The sequence below is a fragment of the Diceros bicornis genome, chromosome 31, assembly GCF_020826845.1.
Source record: "Diceros bicornis minor isolate mBicDic1 chromosome 31, mDicBic1.mat.cur, whole genome shotgun sequence".
NCBI lineage: Eukaryota > Metazoa > Chordata > Mammalia > Perissodactyla > Rhinocerotidae > Diceros > Diceros bicornis.
The window spans coordinates 5,487,062-5,509,206 of NC_080770.1; the positions used below are offsets into that span (position 1 = coordinate 5,487,062).

At 42.9% G+C, this 22,145-nt stretch overlaps 1 protein-coding gene and 2 non-coding genes across 10 annotated transcripts in view; 2 read left to right on the forward strand and 1 right to left on the reverse strand.

Annotated features, from left to right (window-relative positions):
• Positions 1-21,314, reverse strand: part of PPP6R3 (protein phosphatase 6 regulatory subunit 3) — a 133,521-nt gene extending 112,207 nt beyond the window's left edge. For 3 of the 8 annotated variants that reach the window (XM_058526211.1, XM_058526208.1, XM_058526207.1), the window contains exons 1-2: positions 21,228-21,296; positions 16,508-16,658 (exon numbers count right to left, since the gene is read on the reverse strand). The gene's annotated coding sequence lies outside the window, so the exon portion shown is untranslated. Of the gene's footprint in view, positions 1-16,507; positions 16,659-21,227 lie in introns of all 8 variants that reach the window. The other 5 variants (XM_058526209.1, XM_058526204.1, XM_058526206.1 and 2 more) reach the window with 4 other exon arrangements.
• On the forward strand, positions 438-546 carry LOC131395884 (U6 spliceosomal RNA). The gene has a single exon (XR_009216388.1). It is a non-coding gene; the product is annotated as a U6 spliceosomal RNA (small nuclear RNA).
• Positions 21,315-21,839: 525 nt separating the features above from the next.
• TRNAA-AGC (transfer RNA alanine (anticodon AGC)) lies at positions 21,840-21,912 on the forward strand. The gene has a single exon. It is a non-coding gene; the product is annotated as a tRNA-Ala (tRNA).
• The last annotated feature ends 233 nt before the right edge of the window (positions 21,913-22,145 follow it).

Sequence of the window (22,145 nt, forward strand, 5' to 3'; positions counted from 1 at the left end):
TACAAATGTTAGTCCAGGACCAATCTTCCTTAGCAAAAAGAGGAGGATTGGCAACAGATGTTAGCTCAGGGCTAATCTTCCTCAGAAAAAAAAAAATTTCAATTTGGGTCCACATTCAACCTCCAGAGACAGATCATAAAAAAAGAAGCAACATCAGTGAGAGTGCAACAGTTTACCCCCCAAAAGAGACTTACCACTACGTGCTTATAGGACACAGAACACTGTGGTGACACCACAAAACAAACAATCCAGGTCTTCCACAAATAGATGGCAAGGGGGTAAAAAGAGTGATGAATGTGGAATCGACAGATTTTTTAAACTGGCAGAGCTTATCTGGATCCTGACTTGCCAAAATTGGAAAACTGCACAAAAAAATTATGATATTTGAGACAACTGAAAACTGTTGACTAGGTATTGGATAACATTAAGCAACTACTGTTCTCACTTCAACAGCACACATACTAAAAAATTGAAATGATACAGAGAAGATTAGCATGGCCCCTGCACAAAGATGAAACGCAAATTCGTGAAGCATTCCATATTTTTAAAAAAAAAGACATCCTAAGCAACTACTGTGTGGGTTTTTTTCAGATATGATAGTTCTGTAGTTATGTTATAGTTAAAACAAAAAAAGTGTTTATCTTTGAAAGAGACATACTTACATATTCACAGAAGAAACAAAATTATTTTGGGATTTTCTTGAAAGTAACATGGAAAGGGCTAACCATAAAGGAAAAAATTAATAAACCAAATTATATTAATATTAACTTCTCTTCCTCAAAAGACAAAATGCTCTAAAAAATAGTCTTTTGAAAATGATGTGATCAAAACTCTAAGAAGAAAACACAGAAGTAAATCTTTGCGGCCTTGGATTAGCCCGAGTCTTCTTAGATATGACAGCAAAAACACAGGAAACAAAAGAAAAAATAGATAAATCAGGCTTCATCAAATTAAAATTTTTGTGCTTCAATGACACCGTCATGAAAGTGAAAAGACAATCTATACAATGAGAGAAAATATTTGCAAATCATATATCTGATAAAAACTTGTAGACAGAATATATAAGAAACTCGTACAACTCAATAGTAAAAAGATAAGCACCCCAACTTTAAAATGGGTAAATAATATGAACAGACATATCTCCAAAGATAGATAAATGGCCAATAAACACATTTAAAAAATGCTCAATGTCATCAGCCATCAGGGAAAAGCAAATCAAAACCACAATGACACTACTTTACACCCACTAATATGGCTATAATCCCAAAGACACACAGTAGCAAGAGTTGAATGGATGAGGAGAAACTGAAATTCTCACACACTGCTGGAAGGAATGTAAAATGGTACAGTCACATTGCAGAATATTCTACGTTTTTCAAAAGGTTTCCCTTAACACAGAGCTACTTTATGACCCACTAAGTGCACTCCGAAAGAAATGAAAGCACATACCCACAGGAAAAACTGTACACAAATGTTCACAGAAGCATTATCCATAACAGTCAAAAAACAGAAAAACCAAAATATCCACCAACATATGAAGGAATAAATAAAAGGTGGTATCTCCATACAATGGAATATTATTTGGCCAAAAAAACACAAAAGAAATGAAGTACTGATATATGCTACAACACAGATGAATCTTGAAAACACGGCTAAGGGAAAGAAGTCACTCACAAAAGACCACATATTGTATGGTTCCATTTATACGAAATGTCCAGAATAGGCAAATCTATACAAAGCAGATTAGTGGTTGCCTAGGGCTGGCGGGATGGGAGAGAAATGGGGAGTGATTGATTACCAAAGGTTTTCTTTTTGAAGTAATGAAAATATTCTCAAAGTGACTGTGGTGATAGCTGCACACTAACTCCATGAATATACCTAAAAAATGTTAAATAGTATGCTTTAAGTGTGTGAATTGTATGGTATGTGAATTATGTCTCAATAAAGCTACAAGTTTTAAAGCTAAAGTTATAAAAACTGATGCAATTTGTATTTGCAAAGGAAGGTGCAAAGAAGAAGTCTTTTTTAAGGACTTGAGCATCTGTACTTTGCCTCACCAAATGATTCCCCACACATTTTCATTTGAACCTCACAACGATCTTATAAGTTCATCACTTTTTCGAATAGACAATCCAGGGGCAAGGACAGTAAGTAACTGACCCTAGTCACACACTCAGGAAGCAGCAAGGCCAGGACTCAGAAATGGCCCCTCCTTCCACCATGCTGCCGCCTCCCAGCAATCTCAAAGAGAGACTGTTAAAAGTAAAGCTTATACTACATGTGACACTATTGCAACAGCTGCACTATTTACAGAGGACTCAACATGTGCCAAGCAGTTCTTAAACATTTTCGTGCCTGGCACTTCACAGGCACTCCAAAAATTTAGTGAATAAATCACATTTATTTCTCATAACTCCATTTATAACTGAAGGCACTAACACTAAGAAATTAAGTCAGCCAACCATTATTATATTGTAATAAACTTATCTGAGGTAAAATGTGTTTTGGGGGGCTTGTTATAAGCATATTTCTCAACTGTGGGGGTGGCGTGACAATGCAACAGAGCCAACAGAGAAGCAATGGTACAGTCTTGCATCGCTTAACGACAGGGATATGTTCTGAGAAACGCACTGTTAGGCGATCTCGTCCTTGTGTGGACGTCATAGGGTGCACTTACACAAACCTAGATGATAGAGCCTACTACACACCTAGGCTGTATGGTACAATCTTACAGGACCACTGTCATAGTTGTGGCCCATCACTGACCGAAACATTGTTATGTGGCGCATGACTGTATAAAGTACAGGGATTAAAATAGAAGAGGAAGTCCTTTCAAAATATGGAGGGAAGTAAACTGACAACACCAGGGGATAATTTTTAAGTTTATACAATGCCTAGTGGGGAGCCAAAGAAACAGAAACCTAATAGTCAAAAGATCTGAACAAAGCACTCATTCAAGAAAAAACTAAAATACAAACCAACACGTGAAAAACGTTTAGCATGGCTAATTTTTTAAATGAAAAATCCATGCGTATTCTTTTATATCCAGTGAATCAGCAGAGAAATAAAAAATAACTATTTAATACTGGGGGGGAATATGGGGAAACAGAGACATTCATCTATTGTTGATACAGTGCAAACGGGTACCAGGTTTTTAAGGAAGAATATGACGATATCCAAGATGAATAAAAAATGACAGTACCTCTTGATTAGGTAATCTCATGAAGATTAAAAAGAATTTTATCAAAAAGGGGAGAAATTATTTATGCAAAGGGTAATAGTAATAATGGTTATACTTCTTAACTACAATCCATGTGAGCTGTAAAATGGACATTATATGAACTATCATTTAATCCTCATAATAAATATATCATTCCCATTGTACAAGAGAGGAAACCACAGCTCAGAGATCAAACAGCTAGTATGGCAGTAATGGCAGTCAAGCTGGCACTGAAACCCTACATTACTAGGGTCACAACTGAGTTTAGGGCAGAAAGAAGACAAATGGAAATGCTCTATAGGCAGAAGGACCCAACAGAAAATCAGGGCTAGAAACAGATTTAGCACATACATGATAAGTTTAGCCATGAAAGTAGAGATTATCCAAAGGAACAGTGTGGAAAATAAGGAAGGCTGAAGAACAAAATGTGAAAGCAGCCTGGAAGAACACTAAAAAGGGGGCCAAGAATAGGAGGAAGAAAACCAGGAAAATATGCTGTCAGAGAACTTGTAAAATCTACAAAGAAAACTCTTCCCTGGATTTTGCTGCCAGGAAGACTTAAGCAACAAATAGTATTCTGAACATCTTTCTATAGTCCATGCATAAACACTCAAAAAGATGTGCTGACGTGGAGAAATTGGAAATTTTGTGCACTGTTGCTAGGAATGTAAAATGATGCAGCTATTATGAAAAACAGGAGGGCGGTTCCTAAAAAGAGTAAAAACAGGATTATCATATGATCCAGCAATTCCACTTCTGGGTACATACTCCAAAAGAATTGAAAGCATAGTCCCAAAGAGATATTTCTACACCCACGTTTATAGTAGATAATTCACAGTAGCCAAAAGGCAGAGGGAACCCAAGTGTCCAGTGACGGATGAATGAATAAACAAAATGTGGTAAACACGTCAATGGAATATAATTGAGCCTTTAAAAAAAAGAAAAGATTTCTGGAGCAAAGATAGTCTTCTCAACAAACGGTGCTGGAACAACTGGACATCACATGCAAAAAAATGATTCTAGACACAGACCTTATACACGTCACAAAAATTAACTCGAAACTGATAACAGACCTAAAGGTAAAATGCAAAACTATAAACCTCCTAGAAGATAACATAGAAAAAAATCTAGATGACCTTGTGCAATGGACTGAATGCTTCTGTCCCCTCAAAACTCATATGTAGAAATCCTAACCCCCAAGGTGATGGTATTAGGAAGTGGGGCCTTTGGGAGATAATTAGGTCATGAGAGTAAAGCCCACATGAATGGCATTAGTGCCATTGTAAAAGGGACCCCAGAGAGCTTTCCTGTCCTCTCTCTGCCATGTGAGAATACAAGCAACTCTGAAGAGGGTCCTCACTAGCACCTGACCACGCTGGCACCCCAATCTCAGATTTCAAGCCTCCAGAATTATGAGAAATAAGTTTCTGTTGTTTATAAGCCACCTACTCTATGGTATTCTGTTATAGTAGCCCAAGCTGACTAAGAAAACTTGGGTATGGCAATGACTTTTTAAATACAACACAAAAGGAAAAATTCATGAAAGAAATAATTGATAAGCTGGATGCCATTAAAATTAAAAACTCTGCCCTGCAAAAGACAATGTCAAGAGAATGGGAAGACAAGCCACAGACTGGGAAAAAATATTTGCAAAAAATACATCTGGTAAAGAACTGTTATCCAAAATATACAAAGAACTCTTAAAACTCAACAGTAAGAAAATGAACCGGCCAGCCCAGTGGCACAGTGGTTAAGTTCACAGGCTACGCTTCAGCGGCCTGGGGTTCGCAGGCTCAGATCGCAGGCGAGGACCGACGAACCACTTGTCAAGCCATGCTGTGGCGGTGTTTCATATAAAGTAGAGGAAGATGGGCACAGACGTTAGCCCAGGCCCAATCTTCCTCAGCAAAAAAAGAGGAAGACTGGCAGTGGATGTTCGTTCAGGGCTAATCTTCCTCACAAAAAAAAGAAAATGAACAACTCAAAAATGGGCCAAAAACCTGAACAGACACCTCACCAAAGAAGATATACAGATGACAAATAAGCATATGAATAGACGTTCAATGCCATATGTCAACAGGGAACTGCAAATGAGCACAACAACGAGATGCCACTACACACCTATTAGAATGGTCAAAATCCAAAACACTGACAACGCCAAGTGCTGACGAGACTCTGGAGTAACAAGAACTCTCATTCATTGCTGGTGGGAATGCAAAATGATACAGCCACTTGGGAAGAAAATTTGGCAGTTTCTTACAAAATTAAACATTCTCTTACCATAACATTTCAGCAATCGTGCTCCTTGGTATTTACTCAAATGAACTGAAAACTATGTTCACACAAAAACCTGCACACAGATGTTTATAGCAGCTTTTTTCATAACTGCCAAAACTTGGAGGCAACCAAGATGTCCTTCAGTAGCTGAGTGGATCAACAAGCTGTGGTCTGTCCAGACAATGAAACATCGCTAGGCACTAAAAAGAACGAGCTCTCAACTCATGAAAAGACATGGAGAAAACACAAATGCAATTACTCAGTGAAAGAAGCCAATCTGAAAAGGCCACATACTGTATGATTCCATCTACACGACATTCTGGAAAAGGCAAAACTATGGAGACAGTAAGAAGATCAGTGGTTGTTAGGGGTTAAGTGTGAGGCAGGGATGAACAGGCAAAATACAGAGGATTTTAGGGCAGTGAAACTATTCTGTAGGATACTACAATGGTGGATACACATGTCATTACACATTTGTCAAAACCCATCGAACGTACACCACCAAGAGTGAACCCCAGGGCCAGCCTAATGGCATAGTGGTTAAGTTGGCACGCTCCGCTTCGGCGGCCCAAGGTTTGCAGGTTTGGATCCCGGGCGTGGACCTATGCACTGCTTGTCGAGCCATGCTGTGGCAGGCGTCCCACATAAAATAGAGGAAGATGGGCACAGATTTTAGCTCAGGGCCAATCTTCCTCAGCAAAAAAGAGGAGGATTGGCAACAGATGTTAGCCCAGGGCTAATCTTCCTCACCAAAAAAAAAAAAAAAAAAAAAGAGTGAACCCAAATGTAAACTGTGGGCTTTGTGTGATAATGATGTGTCAATGTAGGTTCATGGATTATAACAAATGTACCACTCTGGTACCAATGCTGATAGTGGGGGAGGTTGGGGGAGGGGCGGGGGAAAAGAGGTAAATGGGAACTCTGTACGTTTGGCTCAATTTTGCAGTGAACCTAAAACTGCTCTATGAAATAGAGTTTATTAATTTTAAAAGTTGTTAAAATGAAAATTTTATGTATATTTTACAATAAAAGAGACAAGATTTGCTAAATAACTATTCATTTATAATAGAGCTTAAAAACAATATCACATACATCATACGTCATTTGAAAAGAAGACAAATAGAAAAGCTTTCTAAAAAAAGATTTCTTTCCACTGTTTAGCAGTTGTACTTTACATGAAAAGACAAAAAGCAAAAGAATCCAGCTTACAATTGTGCATTTTACCTATTACTGCACCAAACACTGTACTTCTGAAAGCTTGTAAGAACAAAATGCTTTATTACACCAAACTAAAAGCAAGCTGAACTGTTTATGATTAAAACAAAAAAAGCTAAAGCCCACTGATATGGGAAACAGCTATAAAGTACACTTTCTTTTTTTTTTTTTTTTTTTTGTGAGGAAGATCAGCCCTGAGCTAACATCCATGCCAATCCTCCCTTTTTGCTGAGGAAGACCGGCTCTGAGCTAACATCTATTGCCAATCCTCCTCCTTTTTTTCTTCCCCAAAGCCCCAGTAGATAGTTGTATGTCATAGTTGCACATCCTTCTAGTTGCTGTATGTGGGACGCAGCCTCAGCATGGCCAGAGAAGCGGTGCGTCGATGCACGCCCAGGATGTGAACCCGGGCCGCCAGCAGCGGAGCGCGCGCACTTAACTGCTAAGCCACAGGGCTGGCCCTAAAGTACACTTTCAGTATGCAGCAATTAAAAAGAATGAGACATATCTCTACATACTGTATGGGACTCGGTGAAAAGTGATGAGTAAGTTAAAAAAGTACATAGTCCCAAAACTATACCGTTTCTATAAGCACATAGATAAGTACGCAAACACACAGAAAAAAGAAATCAAGAAGGTAGACACAAAGCTATAAACAGCAGAAAGTAGAAAAGAATTGGGAGAAGGTATTCAGAAGAGATTTTAGTCATATGTACAATTTTACTTATTTTCAAAGCAAATAAAATCACACATTGAATAGTTTTTTTAAAAAAACTAAGATTTCCTATTCCAAACAGAAATATGGCAATAGAATAAAAAAGAAAAATTCACAATATCCTACCTCGAGTCAAGATTTCAAAACCAAAGCCAATAAAAGAGTTCATAAAATAAGCTAAGAATCATTAACAAAGTCAGCCTGGCCTTAATCACTTGTTCTGTGCAAGTTTATGACTTCTACATTAGAACACTTGCAAAAAATCCCACAAATTCAAATTATCCAAAGTTACGTTCTTTGAAAAAGGGAGAACTTTATTATTATTTCCATTTTACAAATGAAGCAACTGAGGCTTAGAAAGGTGAAATAATTTGCCCAAAGTCAGAGAGCTAGTCAGTGTTTACCAAACCAGGGTTCCAATCCAGTTCTCATCAATGTTAACGACCCTTCCTCCAAACCCTTCTGGCTAGACTGCCTCCCTCCCAGAGATTGCTTCTTCATATGAAAGATGAACATCCCACACTCATCTTGAGGGAAAAAGTTAAAAGTAATGCATGTAATTAATCAAGCACAAGTGACAAGTGTAATAACAGGCACTGGACAAACAAAATAGGAAGAGACCCAAGTGACACCTACCCAGAGTAAGGCAGGTAGGGGGCATGGGCACAGGCAGTTTGGTTTAACTGAGGCCAAGTGCTGCACAACTGGAGGCCTGACAAAAACGTCAATGGCAGGAACGGACTCTACTTTTTTCTGGGGATAAACACAAACATGCCCAGTAGTGTTTATTTTTAAATCCTCACAACAATTCTGCTAAACTGGCTCTCTCTCTACCCCATGCCCTCTACAATCCTTTCTCATTCTTTCCTCATTGCCTGGGAAGATTATCAAGCTTTATTTTTTGAAGTTTGATGAAAACAATAGTTATATTGTCTATGCATTTCAAACTCCTTGGCCTCAATGGAAATTACTGGGATAGGACTAAAAGTACATTATTAACTCTTCACCCCCGGGGTCAGCAGTGCTGGGACCAAACCCCCTAACCTTCCTCTAGGAGGGCTGTGGCAGAAGCAGGAACACAATTACAGGGTCTGCTAACCAGTGTCATAAAATGAGTTCCAACCCTAGCCCAGCCTACAGGCCACTGTGTCCCTTGATGCCTCCTTTGTTTCTGATGGTCTCTTTTTCATTTATTAGTCAAAGTAAAAAAATACTTTTAATATAAAATATGATTAATATTAGTGACTAATTACAAATAAGGCAGAGATTCAAAGATAAGAAATTAGAATTTTATGCCAATATATATGAAAACGCAGACAACATAAACAAATCTTAGAAAAATGTAAATTACCAATTGTGACTCAAGAAAAAAAAAGCCTCTAATGATCCTGTAATTATTAAAGCAACCAATCAGTCACTTTAAAATCTCAGACTGAAAACATCAGGCCCCAATGGTTTTACAAGTAAGTTTTACCAAACACTGAAGGAACAGATAATTCCAATTTTACATATAAACTCTCTGAGAGAATAAAGAGGAGGAAATACTACAACTCATTTTATTAGACTAAAATAACCTTGATGATAAAACTCATTAAGGGTGACACAAAAAAGGAAAATTACAGACCAATCTTACCAATGAACATAGATACATAAATCCTAAGATATCAGCAAGTCAAAAACAGACAAAAAATACATACCAAAAAAAAAAAAAATACAGCTTTTTTTTAAGGAATATGTCATAATCAAGCTGGATTTATCCCAGAAACATAAAGTTAATTTCAATATTACCTTTTAGAGCAATTTTTCACATTACGAGATTAAAGGGGAAAAATCATATCATCATCTCAATAGATGCAGAAAGTAGATTCAATTAAATTCAATACCCATTTGTGATTTTTGTAATTCTCCATAAACTAAGATTGAAGGACTCTTCCTCAACCTGTTAAAGGAAACAAACAAACAAAAAGTACCTATACATTTAATGATGAAAGATAAGTGCATCTCCTTTAAAACCACGAATATGGCATGATGCCTGCCATTACCGTTTATATTCTCCATTGTAACGGCTGTCCTGAAGCAGTGCAATAAGACCGGAATAAGATAGAAAAAGTAAAAAGAATGGAAAGAAATGAACTGTCCATATTCAAAGATGAGATGATTATCTACATAAAACCCCCAAAAGAGTCCACAGGCAAATGATTAAGTTACAGAAGTTACTGCATATGAGCTGCATATAAAGCCACCTGCATTTCCATTTACCAGCAAATACAAAATTTAACATAAAAAGAAATCATTTACAACAGCAACAAAAACTATAAAGTACCCAGGGAATAAATCTAACAAAAGATGTGCAAGACTTTGTAAAGAGAAAAACCATAAAACTTTTTAAAAGACAACTACCTATAAACCAAAAATCAATTTCCTCTTCTACCTGGGTAGTATGAGGGCCACAAGAAAAGATCAGAAGACACTGAGATCCTTTTTGTCCATTTATTCCACGCTTTCAATAAACATTTACTTTTTTAAAAACTTCCATAAACACAATAAAAAGACAAGTCACAAACTGGGAAAAGATATCCGTCACACAGATAATTAATAAAAGATTATTAAACGCCTACAAGTAAGAAAAACAAACCACTCAATAGAAAAAAAATAAGACATAAACAGGCATTTCACAAAAGTGGAAATCTAAATAGCCAAAAAGATGCTCAACTTCATTAGTAATCAGAGGGAAAAAAACATTAAAATCATGCAAAAATAAATTAATTAATAAAAGTAAGCAAAGGACTTGAATAGACTTTCCTCTAAAGAAGATACACAAATAGCCAATAAGCATACGAAAAGATGCTCAACAATATTAGTCATTAGGGAAAGGCAAATCAAAACCATAATGAGATACTACACTTCACACCCACTAGGATGGCTATAATTTTTTAAAAAACGAAAAATAATAAATGTTGACAAAGACATGGAGAAACTGGAACTCTGATATAGTGCTGGTAGAAATTTAATATGATGTAGCCACTTTGGAAAACAGTTTGGTGGTTCTTCAAAATGTTAAACATCGAGTTACATTACCCAACAATTCTACTCCTAAGGATATACCAAGAGAAATAAAAACACATGTTCACCCAAAGATTTGTAGACAAATGCTCATAGCAGTATTATTCATAAAAGTCAAAAAGTGGAAACAACCCAAATGTCCATCAACTGATGAATGGATAAATAACACGTGGTATATCCACACAATGGAAGGTTATTTGGCAATAAAAAGCAATGAAGTGCTGATACTGATAGACGCTACAATGTGAATGACCCCTGAAGACATCATGCTAAGTGAAGAAGCCAGACACAAAGGATCGCATATTCCATGATTCCATTTATGTGAAATATCCAGAACAGGCAAATCTACAGAAAGAGAAAGTGTATTAGTGGTTGCCTAGGGGTTAGGTAGAAATAGGAAGTGGCTACTAACGGGTACAAGGTTTCTTTTTGGGGTGATGAAAATGTCCTAAAATTAGATTGTGGTGATCATTACACAATTCTGTGAATATACTAAAACCCATTAAACTGCGCACTTTAAACGGGTGAATTGCATGATATGTGAATTATATCTCAATAAAGCTATTATTTTTAAAAAATAAGCTAAAAGTTCACACCCACCAAATTGGCAAATATAAAAAAGTCTGACAATACCAAGGGTTGACAAGGATGTAGAAGAGCAGTGCTGGTAGGAGGGTAAATTGGTACAACCATTTTGGAAAACAATTTGCACCATTTACTAAAGTTAAAGACGTGTAGGTCCCATTAGCCCGCAATCCTCTCCAAGGTTTATACCCGGGAGAAACATTTTTGCACTTGTTCAAAGCAGCACTGTTTCTGTACTGGAAACAATCCTATCCTCCAGTGATAGGGCAAAGAATAAAATGAGACATATTCAGCCTGAAATAGAACACAGAAGTGAAAAGTTATAAACTACAGCAACATGCATCAATGAGGACAAACCTCGCTCTCTGCAGGCCCTCACCTCCCTCTCTTCCCAGCTTCAATCCCAGGCCTCATAATCACTCCCTGACCTGCTCTTGCTTTGCCACTTTTGCTTGGGGAAAACCACAATTCCAACACAACTGCAACACTGCTTACTCTGCTTCAGCTAAGAACACAACCGCTGCTACACAACACACTTTAAACTCAGGATTGCTCCCCTCCAGTAAGCCACTCCACGTTGCTAATCCATTCACGTTCTTACTTTCCCATAGAATATTCCATACTTTCTCTCTTCTTACACCCCACTAGACCCTACTCAACCTCGTTTTCACTGACTGTTGATAACTTCTTCCTATTTGACTAAGGGGGAAAAAAAAAGGAAGAAAATGACCACATGCTCCCACTATCCCAGCCCCCTACTCTGCTCTCTCTCTCCTCTTACCAAGGCCCCTTCCCTGTTGCCTTCCCAAGAACACAGCTCCAGCAAGAGTCCCCTCTCCCGCTTCAAGCTGTCCACTCCATACAGAATCATCTCCCCCCAACATTACAAAAATGCTGTAATTTCTCCCATCTCAACAAAACCTTCTCAGAGTCCCAAATCTCCCTTCAGCACCGTGGCATGTGCCCACGAAAGAGCTTCCTCTATTTGCCATCCTCTTCTCTCAACCCTTCCTGAACCCTCCCTTCCAGGCTTTTCCCGAGCCACCGTGTGGGAACTGCTCTTGTCACGGTCATCCATGACTTCTGTGCTGCCCTATCCACTGGACAAGTCTTGGCCCTCATTTTTCTTGACGTCACAGCAGTAGCACTGGGCACAGGGTCTCACTCCCACCCCCATGACAACACTTTCCTTGGCTTCATAGATGCAACACAGGCCTGGTCCTCCTCTGCCTCAAGAGGCTGCCCCGTCTTCCTTGCTGACTCAGCCCTCATTTCTCTGTGTTCTCACTCAACCTCGGGACTTTTAAGTGTCATCAAAACACTCAAGACTCTCATTCGTCTTCAGCCCAGACCTCTCCCCTCAACTCCAAACGCCATAATCCTACTACATGTCTCCAGTTGGCTCTCTAAAAGCCTCACAACTTAACATGTCCAAACCCAACTCCTGATCTTACCTCCACAACCTGCACCTTCCTGAGTCTTCCCTTTCTTCAAAAATGGCAACTCCCACCACAAGCAAAAATCCCCGGTGCCATTCTTCACTCAGCTTTCACACCCATGCTCGCCGTGTCAGTACAGCCCCGCTGGCTCTCCCTTCAAGAGGTGTCCAGAATCCAACCACTTCTCACTTCCACTCCCTGTTTCCCCTTTGTCTGAGCTGCCACTATCGCTCTGCTAGATCCTTCCGGCAGCAGTGGGGGGGGGGCAGCTATTCTTAACACAGCGTCAGGGGGACTTTCTAAAAACATAAATCAGATCTCAAGTCACACCTCTGCTCAAAACACTACAATGCCCATCTCATTCAGAGAAAAAGACAAAATCCTAACAATGGTCTGCTCCCAAGCCCTCCCCACCCCCACTGACCTTATCTCCTGCCACTCTCCAGGCTCTCCCTCCAACCAGCTGGCCTCTCTACTGTCCTCCAACCCAGCAGGCATAACTTTCTTAGCACCTCTGCAGGACTCCCTGTCTATAAGGCTCCTCCCACCCCACTCCCTCCCTCAGCTCCTTCTGCTCAGAGCTACCCTCTCAGGGAGGCCCACCCTGACCATCCACCTGCTCCCCTGCTTTCTCTTTCTCTCTGCTGTATCACCATTGACTGTTGTATCTTTGGCTTATCTATTATCTGTCTTTCCCCACAAAAATGTAAGCTCCACGAGGGCAGGGAGAGTTCTGTCTGCTCTGCTCACTGCTGATACACCCAGCATCAGAAGATAACACAGAGAAGTACTCAAACATTTGAATAAATGAATCTCAAAAAATGGGGGGGGAGGGCCAACAAAACAAAATGATTCAATATATATAGTTTAAAGACATGCAAAAATTAAGTTATATTATATAGGGATACATTCACAGATGGCAACACCATAAAGTCAAGCAAGAAACTGATACATGCAGGGTAGTGCAGGCCTTGGGGAGGTCAGAAGAAGAAAGGGCTGGTCAGAGGAGGACACAAGGGAGCCAAAGGTAGTGGTAACATTCCATTTCTTAAGCTGCTTAGTGGGTACACAATCGTTGGTTTTAACATTCAATATCTGTACACATACTGATACGTAGTCTTTGAATACATGACCTCATTAAAAATTAAAATTAAAAAAATAGATTAAAGGGGCCGCCCCAGTGGCGTAGTGGTGAGGATCACGCACTCCGCTTTGGCGTCCTGAGGTTCGCAGGTTCGGATCCCGGATGCAAACCTACACACCACTCGTCAAGTGGTGGCGCCCCACATACAAAACAGAGGAAGACTGGCAAAACAGAGGAAGACTGGCACAAATGTTAGCTCAGCAACAATGTTCCTCACCAAAAAAAAAAAGTTAAGTGAAAAACAATTTGAAAAAAAATAAAATAAAATAAAATAAATTTAAAAAAAATAAGACTAGAGGAGAAGAGGCCAAATCCAGCCTACCATCTGTTTTTGTAAATAAGATGTCATGGGAAGACAGTCATCTTCACTGTTACATGTTGTCTATGGCTGCTTTCACACCACCATGGAAGAGTTGAGTAGTTATAGAGACCAAATAGCCCACAAAGTCTAACATATTTACTAACTGGCCCTTTACAGAAAAGAGTTGTCTGGTTATAATGTGGAATTTGTAAAGAAATTAAGTGCAAAACAAAAAAGATCCAATCAGCTGTTAAAATACACTGATCCCTCAAGGCTGATGTGATTTTCTTCAACAGCACAGTACACTGAAAAAATACAGTTCCATATAACACGGGAGACTCCGAAGCAAACGAGTTTCCTTATAATGTCATAAGTGCCAGAAAGAAACAGAAATTTTAAAGAATGTTTTAGAAAGCAAAGTGCAAAACCTCAAATTTATGATCTCAACTCCTGCCAAAGTAAGGAAATATTATCACATTTATGTGAGTACAACATATATAACATAATCCAAACTTGGAAAAAAAAAAAAAAAACTTGCAGATAAACACTAACTCCATAACCTCCACCGACCCGTATCACCATCCCCTGTACATGTGAACTTCTCCAGAGCAGCTAGTTAGACCTCACACATCCTCTAGGATCCCATAATACGCCGTTTCACTTCTTCAGGGCATTCACTGCACCTGATATTAGAGTCATTTCTGTACCTACTTCTCTTGTCATTAGGAATAAGACTGATAACAGTAATAATATTAATAGAAATATTACTCTGTGCTAGGCACTGTGCTCATTAGTTTATATTCAGTATTCATTTCACAGATAAGGAAATTAAGGAACAGAGATGTCATCTAATATTAGAATCACAGAGCTGGAAGACCGTGGGTGCCAGAACACAAAGCCAGCTATTTTAGGCCCTGCGCACTCTTGACCTCCACAACATACTCTGAACTGGGGAGAGAACAGGTACTAATCTGTGAAAACTCCCTTAGCTTAAACTACGCCCATGATAGGCGCCAAATGCATGGTTGTTGAACCCATCTAAGAGTGTCATAAAGTGAGGACAAGAGGTCCACAGGGGAAAGGGCAGTCATCCAAAGAGTACTGGTTAATCGGAAGGGGCAGGGTCTCAACTCACAGGCAACAGAGGCGGCTGAGACCTACCCACTGCCCACAGGCAACAGAAACCCTGTGTGTCTACGTCAATAAAAGAAAACTGGGAGACACTACCCCCTCATTTACTACAACAACAAAAACTGACATGTACTACCACCCAAAGGAAATAACTCAGAAGCTGAGCATTTACTCTTCATGTTCAGTGAGATCCAGCTGTGATGTCATTCTCCAAACAAATGGCACTTCAAATTATGGTCTAGTGGGGCCACCAAAACTCTAAGGAATCCCCCAGGAACTGAGATTTCTCAGCTGCCTACAGGTCCATTCTCCAGCATGGCCCAAATTTTTCTCTAAGAATCAACGACCTCTAAGTTCTGTTTCAGCTCCAAAATCATGATTCTCATGAAAGGAAGCCCCAAATGGCCAATCAAGTCAATACTTGTCAGTGTTCCTCCCGCCACTGCCCCCATCTGGGGACAGAAAGCTCAGATTTCACCAAGGTCCAGCCAGTGTCTACTACCTCCACTAGGCCACCACGGAGTGTGCCTTGTGGGCAGGGTAACACAGCCACCCTGATTAGGGTCTCACAGGGCCATGAGTGCTCAGGCGAGTGCGCCTTTCTCCTCCTGTCCAAGTGTGTCTCTCACGCCAGCACTGCTGTTCTGATTACATCCAGGTACAGGAACCCCAGGCTCCAACCAGCCATCCGCACAGCTTTCTCCAAGTCCGACTCAACAGTCAGGCACTCTCTTGTTTCTGCAGGCTTTTTATTTTTATTTTTCTGCAGCCTTTTTAGTTCTGCTCTCAAATGTTCCAAAAAACAATCTTTCATTCATCTTTCCTTTGGGCCACCAGACTTCATGGCAGTCAACCTTTGGGGCACACAAACCATTCCAAGTCAATATATATTCCCACTGTAAGAAAATGTGGAACTAATAATACCCTAGTTTTCTCCAGAGTCACTGAGAAGTACAAAATCCGAGCCTCCTTATATCAGTAAAAAGATGTTCAGGACCTATCAAACTTTATTCATACAAATTCACAGTCGACTATGTAGTCTTCACTAATACTTATAAAACAAGTCAATACTAGCCAGCTATAAGTGCCAAGTAGTAAACTGCCTCTACTCAGAGTAAACCCAGAACTTTGCTGAGTCTGTGACATGAAAATGTCCCAGTTAAGGTAAGAAGCCTTTCGAGCACTGCCAAGATTCCCTTTTACTTGCTTCTTCACCATCTAGCCAAGCTATCTGGTATGCAGATGACGATAATCATTCAAAATCTGAAATAAACTGGGTATTGATCCGACTAGTAACTATCTTCCCTCTCCCAATAAAGAAAAATAAAGGGGGAGGGAGAGAGGAAGAAAGAGGGTTTCCGTGGCAACTAAATCTAAGCCAAAGTCAAAAGGCCATAAAAACAAATCTCCAGTCAACCTAGATCCAGAGTGCAGCAGGAAAAACTCATCCCCACAGGAAGCACCATCGATTCCAACGATGCTCAAGATGTCTAGCGCGAACCTACATCAAGCCTCTGATGGTATGGAACGAGTCAGTGCTTCAAGTCTGAGCGAATGACAACCAACTTCTGTGGAGCAAAAGACAATAGTACAGATCAATCCTATCTGTCATTACATGCTTCACTTGCATAGGAAGAACCGCATTGCTTTTTAAGACACACCAAACCCAGAAGGCAAGTCAAAGTAACCATTTAATACATATGAGAAACGAAGGTCTATTTTATCTTTGGCGAGAGACTTCTGGCAATCTCCGCCACCCACCCAGCAAACCCAAGCTCTTTCCCCTGAGGACTCCAGGCCTCTCAGTAAGAGCCTACTTCCTTACACCATGTACAAACAAGCTTCCTTATCTGGTCTCCCAGCCAAAACTACACCTCTTTTGTAACTGCTGCCTCTCCCTCTAGACAGCAAGTCCTTAAGCGCCCGTTCATGAGTGAATCCCTAATACAGTTCCCGGCAGAGTAAGGACTCAATTAATATATTTGCTGATCAAATAAAGGTCAATTAGAAGAATTAGACGGGGGGAGGGGTCGCTTGTCATTCTCAACATGGCCAAAGGCCAAATTTCAGGATGAAGGATTAGAACATGCCTCCATGACCTTCTCTCTTTCATATATCCAGATATTAAAATGTATACAGGCTGAAAATGTATACAGTTTTTACACTAACATTCTTCCATTCCATAAACTGGATAATCTAGACTGTAAGTAGGTGTGAGAAAAGGATCTCTGCCCTTCTCTCACTGCTGCCCTCACCTGCCAGGAGGAAGAACACTCACCCATGTGGGTCAGAGTCCAGGGCACCCAGCAGCCCCCTTTACTAGCGGGCAAGGGTCACTGGGCTGAAGGTGGAGCACTGAGTGTGCCTCTCTCTCGCCCTCAAAGGGCAGAAGTGGAAATCCGATCCAGGGCTAACTCTCTGCAAATAGGCCTTCATTTACAAAAGAAAGACAATGAAGCTGGCATCTAAAAACAGAAGTGACAGCTGACTGACAGGATGAGAGCAACAGATACAAAACTCAAAAGTCACAGAAGTATAAGGTTATTTAGCACAGGAGACAACAACCCTAACACCCGAGGGCACTGCTACGTTTCGGCAAATACGGTCATGTATTTTCATGAGGTAAAGGAAAAAAAGTTTCTAAATTATTTTCTAAAATCGACTCATTTAACATTTCCTTTAAAGTTCTGTCTTTGAGCCACTGAAAATAACATACATATACCATCTCTCCCCACTACTAAGTAACCTCCAAGGCAGGTGCAGGTACTGCTGTGACAGAGCTCACAGGTCACCCGAAGGATTCCTTGACCCACAACTAGTCCCTAAAACCTGTGCTCTAGAACAGCGGTTCCGAAACCTAGGTGCACTGCAGTATTACCTGGGCAGCTTTTTAAAAATATATTCTCGGGGCCCGCCCTGTGGCGGAGCAGTTAAGTGCACGCGCTCCGCTGCTGGCGGCCCGGGTTCGGATCCTGGGCGCGCACTGACGCACCGCTTGTCAGGTCATGCTGTGGCAGCGTCCCATATAAAGTGGAGGAAGATCGGCACAGATATTAGCCCAAGGCCAGTCTTCCCCAGCAAAAAGAGGAGGAGGAGGATTGGCATGAATGTTAGCTCAGGGCTGATCTTCCTCACAAAAAAAAAGATTTAAAAATATATTCTCAATCCCACCGTAAAGTTCCAGAGGTGGGGTCCACCATCCATGGTCTTAAAAAGTGTCCCAAACAATTCTCATGCAGGCCAGTCTAGCATCTATCTAAATAGAGGAGGGTTTCTCGACCTCGGCGCTACTGATATTGAGGCTGGATAATTTTTTTGTTGGGCGAGGGGAAGAACGGTGCTGTCCTGTGCATTACAGGATGCTTAGCAGCATCCCTGGTCTCTACCTTCCAGAAGCCAGTAGCACACTGCCCACCCCCACAGGTGTCACAAGAAAAATGTCTCCAGACATTGCCAAATGTTTTTCTGGGGTGCAAAATCGCCCCCCAGTTGAGAACCACTGATCTAAAATAAATCAAAAACCAATCATTTGAGGTCCTCTTAAGAAAGGGAAGAAATCAGAAAGCTGCTTAAGCTAAAGAGGCCAAATCTATTTTTTCAGTCCGTCTCACATAAAAGTAGCTCACACTACACAGGCCACAGTGGGGCTCAGACACTGACATGTGAGGAGGATCAAACTACAGTCTCCTGTGCTTTTTATGAAATAGACTCAATGCTGAGTTGTAGTTGACCAGATAGCTAGAAGAGCTTCACTGTCACTATCATTTGGTCTTCTTAAGGGTAATAAAACATCGTAAAATTTTAGACCAATCCACACTCAGATTGCCTCTCAAATATCCAAAACATAAAACTGAAAGATACAAGTTTATCACAGAAACAAACTAAATACCGATTCTGACAAATAACGTTTTAAGGATGAGATGTTTTATGTGTAATAAGCACATTACCTTTGTACCAAATCCATGCAAAAATTTCTTTTAAAGAAGCTAAGCAAACCTCACCCTGTTGAGTCTTAATTTTATTACTCTTCATTTTCTGCCCAACTATGTGGTCTGATTCCCAAATTCTCAAGTAGTTAACTGAAACTAGCAAGACTTTCTTTTGTTTTGCTATACTTTACAAAAAACCTAGTTTTCTAATCCAAAACAATCTTCTTCCTGTTCTTGAGTAAGTTACACCAGCAAGATGCTCATCTCTACTTAAGCCTGAGTCTATCAAAATAAAACCTCCCCAGAGCAATAAGGCAGGCCAGGGCCCAAACAAGTAGTACCAAGGGAAGGGTGCGCATGGTTTCCAATACCAGGCAGAAGAGCACAGGGCAGGAATTAAACACTGCGAGTGTACGTGTGACTGAGTGGATGGCACTTTGTCGGATATTCTAGACTCCCTGATGGGACACACTGAAAAGCAAGACAGCTCCCAAAGACCCATCCAGGACAACAGCTATTTCCCAAATTATCTTCACTGAAGTATATTCCAATACACAGTAACCTTTCAGACCCCATAATAACCCAGCAGTACACTGAAAAACCCTGGAGATACCGATGTGGGGGCCAATCATATTCAGGAGTAGTATCCAAAAGTACAGGAGGGACAGAATCTGACTTGCACCTGATGGGCCTTTCTTTATTTCACCACCTCTTAAACAAAACATTCTGAGACACCACCACTAACAACTCCAGGAAACGTTTGTGATTCAGTGAATCTTCAACCACTCTTCTCCGAAAAAATTAAAATAACTTCCAATTCGTTTCCTCAGCCCCACTGACTCTTACATATACAGAGCTTTCTAAACACAGTCGCAAAGCGCCAGAGCTTAAACACTCATTTGACTTCCTAATAGTATGTCAACATTTAAAAATCAAACTTAAACTAATAACAGCCACTAATTACTAAGCTGATTCTCCGTGCAGGCACCGTTTCTAGCCGCTGCACATGTATTAACTCATTTTCCCAGCAAACTTAGGAGATAGACACTCTCATGATTCCCACATTACAGAGGAAGCAGAGAGGGTCAGTAACTTGTCCAAGGTCACAGAGCTAGAAAGCGGTGAGGCCAAGATCTGAATCCGGGCAGTCTAACTCCAGAGTGAGGACAGCTCAGCCACCACCACCTCCTAGGAGACCCTCCAGCGGCTGGAAATCGGGCGTCTCTTTCCCACTTGCTGCCTACCAGCAGCATGACCTTGAGCACAAAACCGAAGTAAACTCCACAAGAACTAGTGCCGTGAGGATGAAAGGAAACAGCTCCCGAGCGCCCCTCCCATAAAAGCAAAATATAAACAAAGCTCCGGGCGACCCGCGGAGAAGTCCCGGGAAAATCACAGGAAGCTCCGACGCTGGAACATCAGGACGCAGACATGCACCCAAGGACTCCTGCCGGGCACCCGCGACCGAGGGGCCAGCTGCGATCAGAGCCGGCAGGCTCCAGGAGGAGCCCCCCAAACCCGCACGGAGAGGCTTCTTTAAGAGGCAGGTCCCCGCAGCCCCGGCAGGACCAGCCCCTCGCTCCCACTCGCCGGGGAAGCGTCCGTGCCCGGGGACGCACTCGAGTGCGGAGTTGGAGAGGCGCTCGGGAGGCGATTTAAACCCTCGGAGCCGGGGCCGGCGGCTCCCAATGACTCTGCGGCGGCGGAGCAGAAACCCACAGAACTTGTTTCCCGGAGAACCGACTCCAACGATGGCCTCGCGAGGCTCCGGCGAGCGGCCGCCGCCGCCGGCCCCGCTCCGGGCCGCGCCGAAGGGAGTTCCCGGGGCCCGGGCGGCGGGCGGAGCGGGCGGAGGAGCCGGGCGGTGAGGGGCGCGCCCCGCCCGCCGCCCGCCGCCCGCCGCGCAAGGCCGCGGACGTCAGCGCGGGCGCAAAGTTCGCCGCCCGGCCGCGTCCCGCCCCGGCGCCCGGCCCGGAGGGACCCCGCGGCCCGCGGACGACCGGCTGACAAGCGGGGACCGGAGCCCGGGCACCGCGCCTCCCGGGCCGCCGGGCGGCGAATTCCGGGGGGGAGGGGAGGGGGCCGGGGCGCTCCCTCCCTGCGCCGCCGAGGCCGAGCAGAGGAGCCCCGCCGCAGCCGCCGCCCGCGCGCCGCGCCTCCCGCGGCCCCCGCGCCGCGGCCCGCGCCGCCGCCCCACCCCCACCTTACCTGGAGGCGCCCGCGACCCGCCGCTAGTCGCGCTCAGGCGGGAAACGCGCTCACCGACACCATCAGCGAAGCGCCCAAAATGGCGGACGTATCAAGCAGGCCTTGAGTTCCCCCCGCCCTCCCCCGGCCGCCTCGCAGCCAATCGCGGCCCTGCCCCTGCCCCCAGCTTCGCGCTCATTGGCCTCCCTCTCCCGCCCCCTGCGACCTATTGGATCGCCCAGCGGCCCCGTTGCCCCCACTCCGATTGGCTGGCGGGCCCCGTCCGTCAAGCGCGAGGGGCGCATTCTTTTCCCATGGACTTGACGGATCCGGAACCTCTAGGACCCCGGAGTCTGAAGAAGCAAATCAAACCGGGCGCAACCTGGCTGGGTCTCCCCTACGCCGTAGCAACAGCAGGGCCTCTGCTTGACGGACGCTCAGACCACCAATCCGATAGCCAGTGCTTTTTAAAATGAAATCGAGCCAAACCAATCGTGGCCCGGGAACTGGGAGCTGCCGGGGAGCCAATGGGGGAGCGAGGCCGGCGGGCGGGCGGGCGAGCCGGAGGGCCTGGAGGAAACCGGTGATGACGTGAGCCACAATGTGTTCCGGCGGCGGAAACCACCCTGAGAGGGGGAATTAGCTCAAATGGTAGAGCGCTCGCTTAGCATGCGAGAGGTAGCGGGATCGATGCCCGCATTCTCCAAGGCTGCATTTTATAAAGACGGTCGCCCGTCGTGGTCACTTTACCGAGAAAAGGTGGCTGTGCCAGGAGTGGGGTCAAAGTGAGGGGTCGTGTGCCCTTAGTTAGCTGTGCGGCGGCCACCACCGCGAGAGAGGAGAACTGCAGGGATCTCCCTTTTGCCCTGCGGAAGGATTGATACACGAGCTTCTTCCACAATGCCCGTCGGGGCCCCCGCCACCTCCCTGCCTCCTGCA